Below are 19,732 nucleotides of genomic sequence, written 5' to 3' on the forward strand. Positions count from 1 at the left end.
CTGCAGAAAGTTTTCCCAAGAGAAATTTTGTTGGCAAAACTTGGTTTTCTAACCTTTCCAACAATATGAACGAGTTAAAAAAATAAAATCTTCTACCCCACCTTTTGCAAGGTACAGGCATTTTTCTGACAGTTTCACTGGACTACTACATGAAAGTTAGGAAAAATTCAAGTTGGAGAATTATTATAAAGGTATGAGTTACAAATTTATTCTCATATCTACTGATTGTTTATTGTTGGGTTGCCAATGTTTCTAACTATACAACAACTTAGTAATGAGAGGCCAGTTGATCTATGAGAAAATCAGATTTTGAAGCAGACAGAAAGAGAATAGTGTTTACCATTACAGAAACTGTCCGACATGCTTTGAATGCAGCATTCTGTGGAGGGCATTGCTGATGAGCTCAGGTGATAATTAAAAGAAGAGTAAAGTGTTTGTAAATATTTAAATGCACATGAATTGGTCTCATCAAATATGTCATAATTTTCGTCTAAATGCTTCTAGTAAGAGAAGTGAAGGATACAGATAAACCTCAAGGAGGAGGGGGGGGGGGGCGTTAAAGATATCTTGATACCTTTTTTTACCATAATAAAAAATAATCAAGTCCCATGCAAAGTTTAAGAAAGTTTTGTTTAAAATGATTATACACATATACCAGACAATGCCATCTTATGATATAAAAACGTTACAATTGTGGTTCTCTTCCTTAAATGATGAGTTCTATGCACCTTTTCTTCCAGGCAAATTGGTTAATTACATCATCAATAGGACAATCAATGTCAGGGTGAGTGTTCAACAGAGCTAAGCCATTATGTCAACCCTCCTCCACTGTCAACCTCAGCCATGTCTTCGTATGTCACAATGCTGAAAAACTTCTTTCTACTGTAGCAATAGATGAACATAGACAAGCAAATATTTTGTACAGCATGTGCAAAGTTGGACAGTCAGATCTTGGACTTTTCTTGAACAAATTCCAGACAAAATAACATATCGACACCATTAAAAAGGCCATGACTTATCTCGTAGGTTGATTGATGTTGTTGTGGTCTTCAGTCCTGAGACTGGTCTGACGCAGCTCTCCGTGCTACTCTATCCTGTGCAAGCTTCTTCATCTCCCAGTACCTACTGCAACCTACATCCTTCTAAATCTGTTTAGTGTATTCATCTCATGGTCTCCCTCTATGATTTTTACCTTCCACGCTGCCCTCCAATACTAAATTGGTGATCCCTTGATGCCTCAGGACATGTCCTACCAACTGATGCCTTCTTCTAGTCAGTTGTGCCACAAACACCTCTTCTCCCCAATTCTATTCAATGCCTCCTCATTAGTTATGCGATCTACCCATATAATCTTCAGCATTCTTCTGTAGCATCACATTTTGAAAGCTTCTATTCTCTTCTTGTCCAAACCATTTATCGACCATATTTTACTTCCACACATGGCTACACTCCATACAAATACTTTCAGAAACAACTTCCTGACACTTAAATCTATAATCGATGTTAACAAATTTCTTGCACCAGGGAAGAACAGCATTCTGTTATTCAGTTTTTGAGTAGTGAAGGTGTGAAACCCATTGAAATTAATTGACGAATGAAGGTTGAGTAAGGAGATGCATGTTTGTCACAGCAGCAAGTTTATGAATGGAGTAGGAAGTTCACAAATGGTGTGACTTCAGTGGAAGATGCTCCTCATCCAGGTAAGGCACAATGAGTTGTGACTCCACAGAACATTGCATTGAATCCATAGTGAAGGAAAACTGCCGAGTGACACTGAATGCCATTGCAGCATGTTTACAGATTAGTCATGGATCAGCACACCACATTGTGCACGATGTGCTCCAGTTCCACAAGTGCCCGCAAGATTGGTGTCACGGCAGCTGACTCCTGAAATGAGAGAATGACGTGTTGATGCTTGTGAAGAACTTCTTCGGTGCTTTGAACGAGAAGGTGCTGGCTTCCTTGCAAGAATCGTTACTGGGGACGATACCTGGGTTCACTTCCACTAACCGGAAATGAAGGGAGCGAGCAAGGAATGGCGCCATTCCTCATCACCAAAACCAAAGAAATTTTGAACAGAACCAACTGCAGGGAAGGTTATGCTGACTCTCTTTTGGTACGAAAAAGGAGTCATATTGGAGCATTACATACCTAGAGGGACCACTGTCACCAGTGCATCATACACACATCTCCTAAAAAATCATCTGCGACCTGCAATCAAATCAAAGCAACATGTATTGCTGTCAGCAGGTGTCCTTTTGCAACATGACAAGGCAACGCCCTACACTGCCCCTACATCAGTTGCAACAATCACAGACCTGCATTTTGAGTGTCTTCCTCATCCACCATACTCACCAGACAGCACCCCAAGTGATTTCCATATGTTTGGACCACTCAAAGACACAATGGGAGGAAAGAAGTTCCGTTCTGATGAAGAGGTACACCACGCGGTGCATGAGTGGTTGTGTGGACTACCAAGAGAAATTTTTTCTAAAGGAATTTATGCACTTTGTAAGTGCTGGAGGACTTGCATTGAGCGTGGGGGAAATTGTGTTGAAAAGTCATACAGCTTTGTACAACTTCTGCACAATAAATAATATTTAATAAATATTTAAGGTTTTCATTTGACTCACCCTCATATAATCAACTTCAATATTCTCAATGTAACACGTTGTTGTTGTTGTTGTGGTCTTCAGTCCTGAGACTGGTTTGATGCAGCTCTCCATGCCAACCTATCCCGTGCAAGCTCCTTCATCTCCCAGTACCTACTGCAACCTACATCCTTCTGAATCTGCTTAGTGTATTCATCTCTTGGTCTCCCTCTACGATTTTTACCCTCCACGCTGCCCTCCAATGCTAAATTAGTGATCCATTGATGCCTCAGGACATGTCCTACCAACCGATCCCTTCTTCTCATCAAGTTGTGCCACAAACTCCTCTTCTCCCCAATTCCATTCAATACCTCCTCATTAGTTACGTGATCTACCCACCTAATCTTCAACATTCTTCTGTAGCACCACATTTCGAAAGCTTCTATTCTCTTCTTGTCCAAACTATTTATTGTCTATGTTTCACACCCATACATGGCTACACTCCATACAAATAGTTTCAGAAATGACTTCCTGACACATAAATTTATACTCGATGTTAACAAATTTCTTTTCTTCAGAAACACTTTCCTTGCCATTGCCAGTCGACATTTTATATCTTCTCTACTTTGACCATCATCAGTTATTTTGGTCCCCAAATAGCAAAACTCCTTGACTACTTTAAGTGTCTCATTTCCTAATCTAATACCCTCAGCATCTCCCGACTTAGTTTGACGACATTCCATTATCCTTGTTTTGCTTTTGTTGATGTTCATCTTATATCCTCCTTTCAAGACGCTATCCATTCCGTTCAACTGTTCTTCCAAGTCCTTTGCTGTCTCTGACAGAATTACAATGTCATCGGCGAATCTCAAGGTTTTAATTTCTTCTCCATGTGTTTTATTACTTACTCCGAATTTTTCTTTTGTTGGCTTTACTGCTTGATCAATATACAGATTGAATAATATCGGGGAGAGGCTACAACCCTGTCTCACTCCCTTCCCAACCACTGCTTCCCTTTCATGTCCCTCGACTCTTATGACTGCCATCTGGTTTCTGTACAAATTGTAAATAGTCTTTCGCTTCCTGTATTTTACCCCTGCCACCTTCAGAATTTCAAAGAGAGTATTCCAGTCAACATTGTCAAAAGCTTTCTCTAAGTCTACAAATGCTAGAAACGTAGGTTTGCCTTTCCTTATCTTTCTTCTAAGATAAGTCGTAAGGTCAGTATTGCTGTATGAGTTCCAATATTTCTATGGAATCCAAACTGATCTTCCCCGAGGTCGGCTTCTACTAGTTTTTCCATTCGTCTGTAAGGAATTCACGTTAGTATTTTGCAGCCGTGACTTATTAAACTGATAGTTTGGTAATTTTCACATCTGTCAACACCTGCTTTCTTTGGGATTGGAATTATTATATTCTTCTTGAAGTCTAAGGGTATTTCGCTTGTCTCATACGTCTTGCTCACCAGATGGTAGAGTTTAGTCAGGACTGGCTCTCCCAAGGCTGCCAGTAGTTCTAATGGAATGTTGTCTACTCCCGGGGCCTTATTTCGACACAGGTCTCTCAGTGCTCTGTCAAACTCTTCACGCAGTGTCATATCTCCCATTTCATCTTCATCTACATCCTCTTCCATTTCCATAACATTGTCCTGAACTACATCGCTCTTCTATAGACCCTCTATATACTCCTTCCACCTTTCTGCTTTCCCTTTTTTGCTTAGAACTGGGTTTCCATCTGAGCTCTTGATATTCATACAAGTGGGTCTCTTTTCTCCAAAGGTCTCTTTAATTTTCCTGTAGGCAGTATCTATCATGCCCCTAGTGAGATAAGCCTCTACATGCTTACATTTGTCCTCTAGTCATCCCTGCTTAGCTATTTTGCACTTCCTGTCGATCTCATTTTTGAGATGTTTGTATTCCTTTTTGCCTGCTTCATTTACTGCATTTTTATATTTTCTCCTTTCATCAATTAAATTCAATATTTCTTCTGTTACCCGAGGATTTCTACTAGCCCTCATCTTTTTACCTACTTGATCCTCTGCTGCCTTCACTACTTCATCCCTCAAAGCTACCCATTCTTCTTCTACTGTATTTCTTTCCCGCATTTCTGTCAATTGTTCCCTTATGCTCTCCCTGAAACTCTGTACAACCTCTGGTTTAGTCAGTTTATACATGTCCCATCTCCTTAAATACCTACTTTTTTGCAGTTTCTTCAGTTTTAATCTACAGTTTATAACCGATAGATTGTGGTCAGAGTCCACATCTGCCCCTGGAAATGTCTTACAATTTAAAACCTGGTTCCTAAATCTCTGTCTTACCATTATATAATCTATCTGATACCTTTTAGTATCTCCAGGATTCTTCCATGTATACAACCTTCTTTTATGATTGTTGAACCAAGTGTTAGGTATGATTAAGTTGTGCTCTATGCAAAATTCTACGAGGGGGCTTCCTCTTTCATTTCTTACCCCCAATCCATATTCACCTACTATGTTTCCTTCTCTCCCTATTCCTACTACCGAATTCCAGTCACCCATGACTATTAAATTTTCGTCTGCCTTCACTATCTGAATAATTTCTTTTATTTCATCATACATTTGATCAATTTCTTTGTCATCTGGAGAGCTAGTAGGCATATAAACTTGTACTACTGTAGTAGGCATGGGCTTCGTGTCTATCTTGGCCACAATAATGCGTTCTCATAGATATGTGTTACCTATCCATGTGCTGGACAGAAACATATAAAATATGATGATGCAGACACGCTTGCTACTTATTAATGTACAACTACTCAATAACTCGATTCAGTCAAGTCAACTGACGAAAGAAACAAAAGTATAGCTCGCGGGCTGACTGGTGGGGGCAGCGCAGATTGCAATGCGGGCGGCCCCCATATGTATCCACCACTTAATAAAAGTGTCCTCTCAAGGTCAAGGACATTTAAGGTGGGAGCACAAGGTTAGGACTGACAAGGAAAAGGCAGAAAATCAACAGTGTTCTTTTCAAAGAAATCACATTCACTTTAAGCTGTAGGTAGATTGTAGTACGCAGCAGTATTTCTGACTACAATCCATTGGGTACATTTTTGTAAACTTTGATATAATAGAGGGAAACATTCCACATGGGAAAAATATATCTAAAAACAAAGGTGATGTGACTTACCGAACGAAAGCCCTGGCAGGTCGATAGACACACCTACAAACACAAACACACACACAAAATCCAAGCTTTCGCAACAAACTGTTGCCTCATCAGGAAAGAGGGAAAGACGAAAGGATGTGGGTTTTAAGGGAGAGGGTAAGGAGTCATTCCAATCCTGGGAGCGGAAAGACTTACCTTAGGGGGAAAAAAGGACGGGTATACACTCGCACACACAAACATATCCATCCACACATATGTGTGTGCGAGTGTATACCCGTCCTTTTTTCCCCCTAAGGTAAGTCTTTCCGCTCCCGGGATTGGAATGACTCCTTACCCTCTCCCTTAAAACCCACATCCTTTCGTCTTTCCCTCTCCTTCCCTCTTTCCTGATGAGGCAACAGTTTGTTGCGAAAGCTTGAATTTTGTGTGTGTGTTTGTGTTTGTTTGTGTGTCTATCGACCTGCCAGCGCTTTCGTTCGGTAAGTCACATCACCTATGTTTTTAGATATATTTTTGTAAACTTTATTAGACAATGTAAATACACACCCACAGTCTTGGTCTGAGACTCAGATGGCATTACCCTCTGTGCAGTACAAAGATTGTTCTTTTCTCATGGCAGATGGTCTCCGGAGACTGCATCGGGATCGATACTCACACAAAGAATTTTAGGAAACATATAGGAAACCTAAATCTAGATGGCCTGTTAAGGTTTTTAATTATGTCCTCCAAATTGTGAATCCTGTGCCTGGCTCACTGCATCACCTCACTCAGCATACCTTGGGGAAATCTCTAGTATGATATTTTGCATATTTCACCAAAGTGGAAAAGGTTTCCTAAATAAATAGATAATATTCTAATTTCACCCCAGGGAAATGGAAGGTCAAATGGGATATGAGGGTGAGTCACATGAAAACCTTAAATTTGTAATAACAAATTGAAATTTCGTGCCGTTATCCTGTAAGTTGGTAAGCATGCTACAAAAAGCGTGCAGAATGGCCTGTAGGTGGCAGTGCAAAGGCACACATATAATCACAGTATTAGTATACAGACAGCCGCCCCACTTGCGACTTGCACCAGGGAAGAACAGCATTCTGTTATTCAGTTTTTGAGTAGTGAAGGTGTGAAACCCATTGAAATTAATTGACGAATGAAGGTTGAGTAAGGAGATGCATGTTTGTCATAGCAGCAAGTTTATGAATGTAGTAGGAAGTCCACAAATGGTGTGACTTCAGTGGAAGATGCTCCTCATCCAGGTAAGGCACAATGAGTTGTGACTTCACAGAACATTGCATTGAATCCATAGTGAAGGAAAACTGCCGAGTGACACTGAATGCCATTGCAGCATGTTTACAGATTAGTCATGGATCAGCACACCACATTGTGCACGATGTGCTCCAGTTCCACAAATGTCTGCAAGATTGGTGTCTTAGAATGACGTGTTGATGCTTGTGAAGAACTTCTTCGGTGCTTTGAACGAGAAGGTGCTGGCTTCCTTGCAAGAATCGTTACTGGGGACGATACCTGGGTTCACATCCACTAACCGGAAATGAAGAGAGCGAGCAAGGAATGGCGCCATTCCTCATCACCAAAGCCAAAGAAATTTTGAACAGAACCAACTGCAGGGAAGGTTATGCTGACTCTCTTTTGGTACGAAAAAGGAGTCATTTTGGAGCATTACATACCTAGAGGGACCACTGTCACCAGTGCATCATACACACATCTCCTAAAAAATCATCTGCGACCTGCAATCAAATCAAAGCAACATGTATTGCTGTCAGCAGGTGTCCTTTTGCAACATGACAACAGTTGCAACAATCACAGACCTGCATTTTGAGTGTCTTCCTCATCCACCATACTCACCAGACAGCACCCCAAGTGATTTCCATATGTTTGGACCACTCAAAGACACAATGGGAGGAAAGAAGTTCCGTTCTGATGAAGAGGTACACCACGCGGTGCATGAGTGGTTGTGCGGACTACCAAGAGAAATTTTTTCTAAAGGAATTTATGCACTTTGTAAGTGCAGGAGGACTTGCATTGAGCGTGGGGGAAATTGTGTTGAAAAGTGATACATCTTTGTACCACTTCTGCACAATAAATAATATTTAATAAATATTTAAGGTTTTCATTTGACTCACCCTCATATAATCAACTTCAATATTCTCAATGTAACATGTTGTTGTTGTTGTTGTGGTCTTCAGTCCTGAGACTGGTTTGATGCAGCTCTCCATGCCAACCTATCCCGTGCAAGCTCCTTCATCTCCCAATACCTACTGCAACCTACATCCTTCTGAATCTGCTTAGTGTATTCATCTCTTGATCTCCCTCTACGATTTTTACCCTCCACGATGCCCTCCAATGCTAAATTAGTGATCCATTGATGCCTCAGGACATGTCCTACCAACCGATCCCTTCTTCTCAACAAGTTGTGCCACAAACTCCTCTTCTCCCCAATTCCATTCAATACCTCCTCATTAGTTACGTGATCTACCCACCTAATCTTCAACATTCTTCTGTAGCACCACATTTCGAAAGCTTCTATTCTCTTCTTGTCCAAACTATTTATTGTCCATGTTTCACACCCATACATGGCTACACTCCATACAAATAGTTTCAGAAATGACTTCCTGACACTTAAATTTATACTCGATGTTAACAAATTTCTTTTCTTCAGAAACGCTTTCCTTGCCATTGCCAGTCGACATTTTATATCTTCTCTACTTTGACCATCATCAATTATTTTGCTCCCCAAACAGCAAAACTCCTTGACTACTTTAAGTGTCTCATTTCCTAATCTAATTCCCTCAGCATCACCCGACTTAATTCGACTACATTCCATTATCCTCATTTTGCTTTTGTTGATGTTCATCTTATATCCTCCTTTCAAGACACTGTCCATTCCGTTAAACTGCTCTTCCAAGTCCTTTGGTGTCTCTGACAGAATTACAATGTCATTGGCGAACCTGAAATTTTTTATTTTTTCTCCCTGGATTTTATTACCTACTCCAAATTTTTCTTTTGTTTCCTTTACTGCTTGCTCAATACACAGATTGAATAACATCGGGGAGAGGCTACGACCCTGTCTCCCTCCCTTCCCAACCACTGCTTCCCTTTCATGCCCGTCGACTCTTATAACTGCCATCTGGTTTCTGTAGAAATTGTAAATCGCCTTTCGCTCCCTGTATTTTACCCCTGCCACTTTCAGAATTTCAAAGAGAGTATTCCAGTCAACATTGTCAAAAGCTTTCCCTAAGTCTACAAATGCTAGAAACGTAGGTTTGCCTTTCCTTAATCATCCTCCTAAGATAAGTTGTAAGGTCAGTATTGCCTCACGTGCTCCAACATTTCTACGAAATCCAAACTGATCTTCCCCGAAGTCGGCTTCTACCAGTTTTTCCATTCTTCTGTAAATAATTCGCGTTAATATTTTGCAGCGGTGACTTATTAAACTGATAGTTCGGTAATTTTCACATCTGTCAACACATGCTTTCTTTGGGATTGGAATTATTATATTCTTCTTGATGTCTGCGGGTATTTCGCCTGTCTCATACATCTTGCTCACCAGATGGTAGAGTTTTGTTAGGACTGGCTCTCCCAAGGCCGTCAATAGTTCTAATGGAATGTTGTCTACTCCCGAGGCCTTGTTTCGACTCAGGTGTTTCAGTGCTCTGTCAAGCTCTTCACGCAGCATCATATCTCTCATTTCATCTTCATCTACATTTTCTTCCATTTCCATAATGTTGTCCTCAAGTACATCGCCCTTGTAAAGACCCTCTATATACTCCTTCCACCTTTCTGCTTTCCCCTCTTTGCTTAGAACTGGGTTTCCATCTGAGCTCTTGATATTCTTACAAGTGGCTCTCTTTTGTCCAAAGGTCTCTTTAATTTTCCTGTAGGCTGTATCTATTTTACCCATAGTGAGATAAGCCTCTACATGCTTACATTTGTCCTCTAGCCATGCCTGCTTAGCTATTTTGCACTTCCTGTTGATCTCATTTTTGAGATGTTTGTATTTCTTTTTTGCCTGCTTCATTTACTGCATTTTTATATTTTCTCCTTTGATCAAATAAATTCAATATTTCTTCTGTTACCCAAGGATTTCTATTAGCCCTCGTCTTTTTACCTACTTGATCCTCTGCTGCCTTCACTACTTCATCCCTCAAAGCTACCCATTCTTCTTCTACTGTATTTCTTTCCCGCATTCCTGTCAATTGTTCCCTTATGCTCTCCCTGAAACTCTGTACAACCTCTGGTTTAGTCAGTTTATACATGTCCCATCTCCTTAAATACCTACTTTTTTGCAATTACTTCAGTTTTAATCTACAGTTCATAACCAATAGATTGTGGTCAGAGTCCACATCTGCCCCTGGAAATGTCCTAAAATTTAAAACCTGGTTCCTAAATCTCTGTCTTACCATCATATAATCTATCTGATACCTTTTAGTATCTCCAGGATTCTTCCATGTATACAACCTTCTTTTATGATTCTTGAACCAAGTGTTAGCTATGATTAAGTTATGCTCTGTGCAAAATTCTACCAGACGGCTTCCTCTTTCATTTCTTAGCCCCAATCCATATTCACCTACTATGTTTCCTTCTCTCCCTTTTATTACTACCGAATTCTAGTCACCCATGACTATTAAATTTTCGTCTCCCTTCACTATCTGAATAATTTCTTTTATTTCATAATACATTTCTTCAATTTCTTCCTCATCTGCAGAGCTAGTTGGTATATAAACTTGTACTACTGTAGTAGGCGTGGGCTTCGTGTCTATCTTGGCCACAATAATGTGTTTATTATGCTGTTTGTAGTAGCTTACCCGCATTCCTATTTTTTTTATTCATTATGAAACCTACTCCTGCATTACCCCTATTTGATTTTGTATTTATAACCCTGTATTCACCTGACCAGAAGTCTTGTTCCTTCTGCCACCGAACTTCACTAATTCCCACTACATCTAACTTTAACCTATCCATTTCCCTTTTTAAATTTTCTAACCTACCTGCCCGGTTAAGGGATCTGACATTCCACGCTCCGATCCGTAGAACGCCCGTTTTCTTTCTCCTGATAACGACATCCTCCTGAGTAGTCCCCGCCCGGAGATCCGAATGGGGGACTATTTTACCTCCGGAATATTTTACCGAAGAGGACGCCATCATCATTTAACCATACAGTAAAGCTACATGCCCTCAGGAAAAATTACGGCTGTAGTTTCCCCTTGCTCTCAACCGTTCGCAGTACCAGCACAGCAAGGCCGTTTTGTTTAGTGTTACAAGGCCAGATCAGTCAATCATCCAGACTGTTGCCCCTGCAACTACTGAAATGGCTGCTGCCCCTCTTCAGGAACCACAAGTTTGGCTGGCCTCTCAACAGATACCCCTCCGTTGTGGTGGTTGCACCTACGGTACGGCTATCTGTATCGCTGAGGCACGCAAGCCTCCCCACCAATGGCAAGGTCCATGGTTCATGGGGTAGAGGAATGTAACATACCCTGGATTATTTCCCACAGCAAATTTCCAATAGTAGTGCCTGGACATTACAAGAGGCACAACTAACTTACTTTAGACTCAAGTATCTTCAGTGGTTCTGATATAAAAGCAAATAAGTGAATTATTTGAACATGGAGGTAAAATGTTGACAATAAGAAATACCGATTAGTCAAGTCCTAACAATAAAAGAAAAATACTGCATGACAAAAATATAACAAATGACTGTATCAGAGCCGGCCGAAGTGGCTGTGCGGTTCTAGGCGCTGCAGTCTGGAACTGCGAGACTGCTACGGTCGCAGGTTCGAATCCTGCCTCGGGCATGGATGTGTGTGATGTTCTTAGGTTGGTTAGGTTTAACTAGTTCTAAGTTCTAGGGGACTAATGACCTCAGAAGTTGAGTCCCATAGTGCTCAGAGCCATTTGAACCATTTGACTGTATCAGAATGTGTAGAAAGGACTCACAGAGAGAACATTGTGGCTCTTCATGTATTGTCCTGAACCATTCTGAGTCCCAATGTATTTACCCAAGATGGTAAAAATTGAACAAAACCAAGGATAGATGATGGATACTATTAGAGATTACACCAATTTAGACCAAGAAGAGAGAAACCCGCTTGAGTTACAGGGATCAAAAGCTGAAACTTTGTTACCAATAGTATTAGGAAAACCTCCAACCTATTACAAAAGGCACAAAGAATACACTCAGTACAAATAATTATTTTACAACAAACAAAGCAGAATATGAAGCAGTATATGTACCCAAACAATGTCACATACCCCTGACACAACTTTTATGAGGAAATGATGACACAACAAACAATCAGAAGTAGATTCATTGAATTTATTGATATATAGATATATATTGATATATTGATGTATATTGATATATAGAAAAGTCAGGGGATGCTGAAGGAATTAGATTAGGAAATGAGACACTTAAAGTAGCAGATGAAGTTTGCAGTTTGGGGAGCAAAATAACTGATGATGGTCGAAGTACAGACGATATAAAATGTAGACTGGCGATGGCAAGGAAAACACTTCTGAAGAAGAGAAATTTGTTGGTATCGAGTATATGTGTCAGGAAGTCTTTTACATGAAGTATCTGCAGGGAGTGTAGCTATGCATGGAAGGGAAACATGGACAATAAACAGTTTTGACAAGAAGAGAATAGAAGTCTTCAAAATGTGGTGCTACAGAATAATGCTGAAGATTGGATCAGTGGATCATGTAACTAATGAGGAGGTACTCAACTGAATTGAGGAGAAGAGGAATTTGTGGCACAACTTGATTATAAGAAGGGATAGGTTGGTAGAACATGTTCTGAGTCAACAAGAGATCACCAATTTAATATTGGAGGGCAGCGTGGACGGTAAAAGTCGTAGAGGGAGACCTAGAGATGAATACACTAAGCAGATTCAGAAGGATGTAGGGTGCAGTAGTTATTAGGAGATGAAGAAGCTTGCATAGGATAGAGTAGAAAGGAGAGCTGAACAAACCAGTCTCTGGACTGAAAACTAAAACAACAACAACAATACCTTCAAATATGGAATAACTAAAAAGATTAAAAGGTACAAAAGATCATTAAGAAGTTGAAATTCTTTTGACTATAATGGTATTTCTGCTACAATATTAAAATTTTGTGACAACAGTATCCATTCCCCCAACTGAATTGTCTTTGTAATAACTCAAAAACAGAGACACACTGTATCTGCCAAGTGAAATATTCGGGTGGAGTGGGGCTCAAATCCCCATCCACACAAAGGTTTACCACAGACCCTCAAATCAATTCAGATAAACACTGGCCTGGTACTTTTGGAGAATCTGTGGTAAATTTTGTGCTGCATCTTCTGTGTGAACATGTGCTGCATCTCTAATGACAATAATGTTGCTAATCACTTATACTAGAGTAATCCATGAATTTGACATAACAATCCTATGACAACTGGAGAAGCCTCAATTGTTATCAGCAGGACTCCTCCAGTGACTAAGATGGTAACTCTTACTCTTTCTCATGTTGATTGTTAGGTTTAGTCTGTGATAAACGTTTCTTAATGCAAAAAATATAGTGATGGCAGAAATTTATTGTCAGCTGTAGGAGATGTATGGGTTGAGTGTCACAAGGAAACAGACTGTGCATCACGGGATGCAGACAATTTTCCGAAGCCATCAAACTGTCCAAATTGAGGAAGGCAGTGTGAGACTGTCCCTCATTAATGATGACCTTGTGGAGCTGGTGCAGCAGTGCATTATGGATCTCAGTAGCCATTTTTCACATGTATTGCAATTCTTGCTGCAGGAAATTGTCACCAAGTCCCTGCCATTCAAGAAAGTGTTTTTTAAGTGGGTGCCCACACCCGAAAATGATATGAAGTATTTAGGAACAGCACTGACTTTTCTGCAGCGGGACCATGATGATGACACCAAGTTCTTCGACAGGATTGTCATTGGCAATGAGATGTAGGTTGCTCATTTTACCCTGAACATCAAACAGCAATTGATGCAGTGACATCACAACAGATCTTGGGGCATGATGAAATTTAAACAGACTGTGTAGGTGTGGAAAGTTATGTGCACAGTGTTCTAGGACAGAAAGGGCATTCTGCTCATTGGCTCCCTGTCCAGAAGTGAAACAGTGAATGCTAACTGTTACTGTAAAATGTCGTGGAAATTAAGATGTGCCATTCAAAACAGGATGTGTGTAGTGCTCTGTGAAAGTGTTCTACAGGTGCACAAAAATGCTTGTTCACAAAGGGTAGAACTGGTCTGAAGGGGTTCAACTGGGAGCTGTTTGACCATACAATGTACATTCCTGATCTTGCTCTCAGCAGTTTTCACTTTTTAATCAACCTTAAGAAATTCCTGTCCTCTAGTCAGTATGTTCACAATGACAAAGAGCTGAAGATGACTGTCATACACTGGCTCCATTCCCAGGCAACACAGAAATGCAAAAGCTCATCCAACATTAAGACAAGTGTGTCTATTCTGGTGATGATTATTCTGAAAAATTGCTCATACATGGCTGTATTTGTAAACTTGTAGCTGGAATTAACAGTCAAAAAATTTGTTGAAGGACATCATCTTGACGACAGTGACTGTTATACGTTTTTATTACACTACTGCAATTTTGGCCTTAGGCCATTATGAAGTGCTGATATTATGGCTCATCAGTATCTCTGTCACACTCTCCCTTGGATCAAAAAACCTGTGATCATTTGTGTTGCACTTCTTTGTATACATTCAATATCCCCTGTCAATCCTTTATGGTATGGATCCCACACACTTGAGCAATATTCTAGAACTGGTTGCACAAGCAATTTGTACGCAATCTCCTTTGTAGACTGTCTTAAAGTCATAATATCAGCACTTGATAATGGCCAATGGCCGAAATTGCAATAGTGTAATAAAAACTTATAACAGTCACTGGTGTAAAGATGATATCCTTCAAAAAATGTTTGTATTTGTTGCCAGTGAAGTTTTTCATGTAAGTGAGTTTTGTTTTAAAAGAATTGGGAAATTTAATTTCTGGATGGCCTTCATAATTACTAAAGACAAGAATCCCATTCAAATGGATGTTTTTGTTGTATCACTGGACATATCTCAGACTTAGTACTTATCAATTTCATTACTTTTGTATTACGAATATGTATACTTTTTTCCATACACATTTGCATACATAATGCTTTTTAGTTTAATTATGGATGTACTACACATTATTTTCAGTTTAAATGCATATTTTAATGATTGTTAGCAGACACCTCAGTTTTCTTATTTTTATGATAAATATTTTTGCTTCAGGAATAAGGACTGGGGAGAAAACATGGGGAGTAACAGGAATAGAAATTTAAGATTTATACAGTAGGATGAATGTTCCAGAATTTTACCGACAACCCCCTGCAGAGCACGTGTCATAAACAGATTTATTTCTTCACAATGACCATCAGCAAACCTTTGATCTTGCAACAATAGAAATTTGAACTTTTAAGCCAAGTACCTACATCTACATCTATACTCTGTAACAACTGTGAGGTGCATAGCAGAGGTTATGTCCCTCTATGACAGTTATTAGAGTTTCTTCCCATTCCATTCACATATGGAACACGGGAAGAATGCCTCTGTGCATGTAGCAGTTATTCTGATCTTATCCCACAATCCCTGTGTGAGTGATATGCAGGGGATTGTAGTATATTCCTAGAATCATCATTTAAAGCCAGCTCTCGAAACTATGTTAATAAACTTTTCAGGGATAGTTTACATCTGTCTTCAACAGTTTGCCAATTCAGTTTCTTCAGTATTTCTGTCACACTCTCCCTTGGATCAAAAACCTGTGATCATTTGTCTTGCACTTCTTTGTATACGTTCAATATCCCCTGTCAGTCCTATTTGGTATGGATTCCGCACACTTGAGCAATATTCTAGAACTGGTTGCACAAGCGATTTGTAAGCAATCTCCTCTGTAGACTGATTGCACTTCCCCAGTATTCTACTGATAAACTGAAGTCTACCACCTGCTTTTCCCATGACTGAACCTATATGATCATTCCATTTCATATCCCTACTAAGTGTTAGATGCAGGTATTTGTATGAGTTGGCCAGTTCGAACAGTGACTCATTGATATTATAGTCATAGGATACTACATATTTTCATCTCCTGACGTGCAAAATTTTTCATTTCAGAACATTTAAAGCAAGTTGCCAATCTTTGACCACTCTGAATTTTATTGAGATCAGATTGAATAATTATGCAGCTTCTTTCAGATAGTACTTCATTGTAGATAACTGCTTTATCTGCAAAAAAGTCTGAGGTTACTATTAATATTGTCTGCAGGGTCATCACTCTACAACATGAACAGCAAGGGTCCTAACACAGTTCCATGGGGCAGACCTGAAGTTACTTCTACATCTGATGATGATTCTCTATCCGAGGTAACATGCTGCATTCTTCCTACCAAAAAGTCCTCTATCCAGTCACAAATTTTGTTTGATACCCCATATGATCATATTTTTTACAATAACCAAAGGTGCGGTACTGAATCAAATGCTTTTCAGAAATTAAGAAATACTGCATCTTCCTGACTGCCTTGATCCCAAGCTTTCAGTAGGTCATTTGAGAAAAGTGCAAACTGGATTTAACATGACAGATGTTTTCAGAATCCATGCTGACTGGTGCTGAGGAGCTCATCCTGTTAAAGATACCTCACTATGTTTGAGCTCAGAACATGTTCTAAGATTCTACAACAAATCAATGTCAAGGATATTTGACGGTAGTTTTGTGGATCCCTGCTACTACCTTTCTTGTAAATGGGTGGACCTGTGCTTTTTTCCAAGAACTGGGCACGATTTTTTTGATTTGAGAGATCTACAACAGATTACAATCATAAGGGGAAAATTCAGTATAGAATCTGGCAGGGACTCCATTGGGCCCTGGAGCTTTGTTCAATTTTAAGGATTTCAGCTATTTGTCAACACCACTGATACTAATACTTATTTCATTCATCTTTTCAGTGGTATAAGGATTAAACTGGGGCAATTCCCCTGGGTTTTCATTTGTAAGGGAACATTTGACAATGGAAATAAGCATTCCAGATTTTGCTTTGCTGCCCTCAATTTGAGTTCCTGCCTCAGTCGCTAGAGACTGGACACTAACTTTGGTGCCACTAAGAGCCCTTAGAATTTTTTTGGGTTTTGTGAAATATCGTTGGACAATATTCTGCTATGGAAGTCACTGAAAGCATCATGCACTGCTCTCTTTAAAGCCAAATGCGTTTCATTTAGCATCTCTCTATCTTTAGCCCTACACTTTGTTTTACATCTATTATGCAGAAATATGTGTTTCTTTCTCAGTTCCTTTACAGTGACAGTATACAACAGAGGCTCCCTCCCATCATGAAGTGTTCTACTGGGTACATATCTATCCAGTGCATAGTCAACTATTCCTTTAAATTTGAACCATAGTTCCTCTACATGCTCCTGTCCTGTGCCGAAAGTTTTGAGTTCCTCAGTGAGGTATGACAATACTGATCTTTTACCTAGTTTGCTGAACATACATGTCTTTCTTATTGTATTACAGGTCCTTTGTACTTTGGTAACCATTGTTGTCACAACTACATCATGATCACTGTTACCAGTTTCAATATGAATGTCTTCAAAGAGGTCAAGTCTGTTTGTTGCCATTAGATCCAATATATTTCCATCATGAGTAGGATTCCAAACTATATGTTCTAGGTTGTTTTCAATGAAGGCATTTTGTAACATTTCACAGGATGTCTTACCATGCAAACTGCTTACAAAACTGTAATCGACACAATTAACTGTTGGATGATTAAAGTCTCCACCGATGATTACAGTATGATTGGGGAACTTAGGTACAAGTGAAGTGTGGTTTCTTCCTTAAGTTTTCAGTTACCTCAGGAGCTGACTCTGGTGACCCATAGAAGAATCCAATTATCATTTTATACCCCCTCCCCCCCTGATACAAGCTGTGATGATGAAGCAAGCTGGGATACTTTTAATTCCCAGCTTGTTTTGTTATCTGCCTACTTAAATTTGTTTTTTTCATTTTTGAACTAATTTCCATTAACATATGTGACTATAATCTGCATTTTCATAAAAGAGAAAGGTTGGCCCTCAGTTTTAAAGAATATAACTCCAGATCTAATTTTGCACTTTTTTAGGTGTGTAATTGATTTTCTAATTTATTTTGACTATGCCTAGTTAGTACCTTTTGTTACAGGGCAAAATCAGTGATTATTTTGTAACGTAAATTCTATTATTGACATATAAACAAATATAAATTCTGTAATAATTATAAACATTTAGAAGACAAAATGTTATTAATCTTAAAGTATCTATTTGGCTATATTCGAAAACATGTTAGCAAAGCCAGCCCTTAATTAATTTCAAAGTAATTAACAGTTTTATTAAAAGTATTGTTTACATAACTATATATGTTAATTTCATGATTTAAACAAATAAATCGGCTTAACCCTCTTAGTAGAAGAAACTGTTAACAGAAAAAACAGTTTTTCGATGTATTCAGTTAATTTAATGAGTTAAGTTTTAATCGTAATTTCTGTAAATTTAACTTCGAACAATGTGAAGTTTCAGTATCCACTATTGTGTGGATATTTAAGGGCTCGGGTTTTGGACATGAGACAGTCAGTCTATGGCAGAATTTCAGACGAGGAACCTATGTTGGTTGGAATGACAACAATGCTTCAACTTAACTGTGGAATAAGTGTTAAACAATTAGGCCACGTGTAAAAACAAAGACAGTGACTCTTTCCAGACATACCTTTATATTCTTCAAGAACTGTGAACTTTGTGGTTAGGCTTTTACTGCTTGTAGATGTTCAACAGGAAACCATTGTAGCAGTATGTGGATGTTCGCCTGTAACCTATTAATGAGTGTTATCGAAGGTTAACCAACAGTGCACTGGCCATATCACTGTGTATTATTGGGGGATTGTGAACACCAAAATTAAAAGACTGTGAAACGTAGCTATGAATCTGTTGGCTGCATTATTTACCGTAGTCAGTGTCAAAATTACAAACCCCATTCTTCAGCCGGTGTAGCAACACAATATGTCGACACTGAGGACAACAAAAGGAGGAAATAAAGCAGGCGAACTGCTACAAAGTCGTAGCCAAAAAATCTCACAGGTGGCTTCAATTTCTATCTTGGTGGTTTTGAGTTTGTCTACTGCAACAAATACACCACCTCCATTTGGCATTTGCCTATCCTTCTGACATACACTCAAATTTTCCCCAAAAATCTCCCTGCTATCAATTTCAGGTTTCTGTACCTAATATTATTAGAGCTCCACTGCTTTCTATGAGGGCTTCAAACTCTGGGATACTGTTGTGAGTGAATCACCAGTTTACCATTAGGTTTTTAATCATCTCACCTGTGGAAGGCTTTCTTGTGATCTTACACGGATACTTTTGAGTTTCTTACAGGTATCATCATCTGGATTGGAGGTAGAGTTGCCTAATCTAAAAAATCCTTGTATGCACTCCACAGATAGTTAGCTACCTGAGTAGTAGCCTCTGATGTGTTGTTCACACCTGAACCATTCAGGGGGACCCTACAGCTCTCAACCACATATCGCAAGTCCAGGAATCTGCAGCCTTGCTTGTCACAGAATCCTTGAAGGCTCTGTTTCAATCCTTCCACTTGACTCAGAACCAAAGGGCCATAATCAGTTCTGGGGAAAATGTTGCAAATTGTGAACTTAGTTGAAACCCCTTGAGCAAGGCATGTGTTCTCAAGCTTCTCTGATAGTCAGTGGAATGACCCAAGTATGATGGAGCCCAGATGACAGGCATCATTAGTTCCAAGATGCATCACAATCTGCAGTTGGCTGCGCCCTGTTTCCTCAATGGCTGCTGGAACAGCTTCTGCAATGCCCTCAAGCTTACGTACATAGTACAACTGTTGCTATTTCCTGTCCCTTGCTGCCATTTCCCTACAGAGTACGATCATTCACTGTACACCTGAACTGCCCGACACTG

General features: G+C 39.5%; 1 protein-coding gene across 3 annotated transcripts in view; it reads right to left on the reverse strand.

Moving 5' to 3' along the window:
• The window catches only part of LOC126418945 (dynein regulatory complex subunit 5), a 143,430-nt gene that overhangs the window by 64,271 nt on the left and 59,427 nt on the right, over positions 1–19,732 (reverse strand). The gene's annotated exons all lie outside the window — the stretch shown is intronic.

The sequence above is a fragment of the Schistocerca serialis genome, chromosome 9 (assembly GCF_023864345.2).
Source record: "Schistocerca serialis cubense isolate TAMUIC-IGC-003099 chromosome 9, iqSchSeri2.2, whole genome shotgun sequence".
In the NCBI taxonomy this organism is placed as follows: Eukaryota; Metazoa; Arthropoda; class Insecta; order Orthoptera; family Acrididae; genus Schistocerca; species Schistocerca serialis.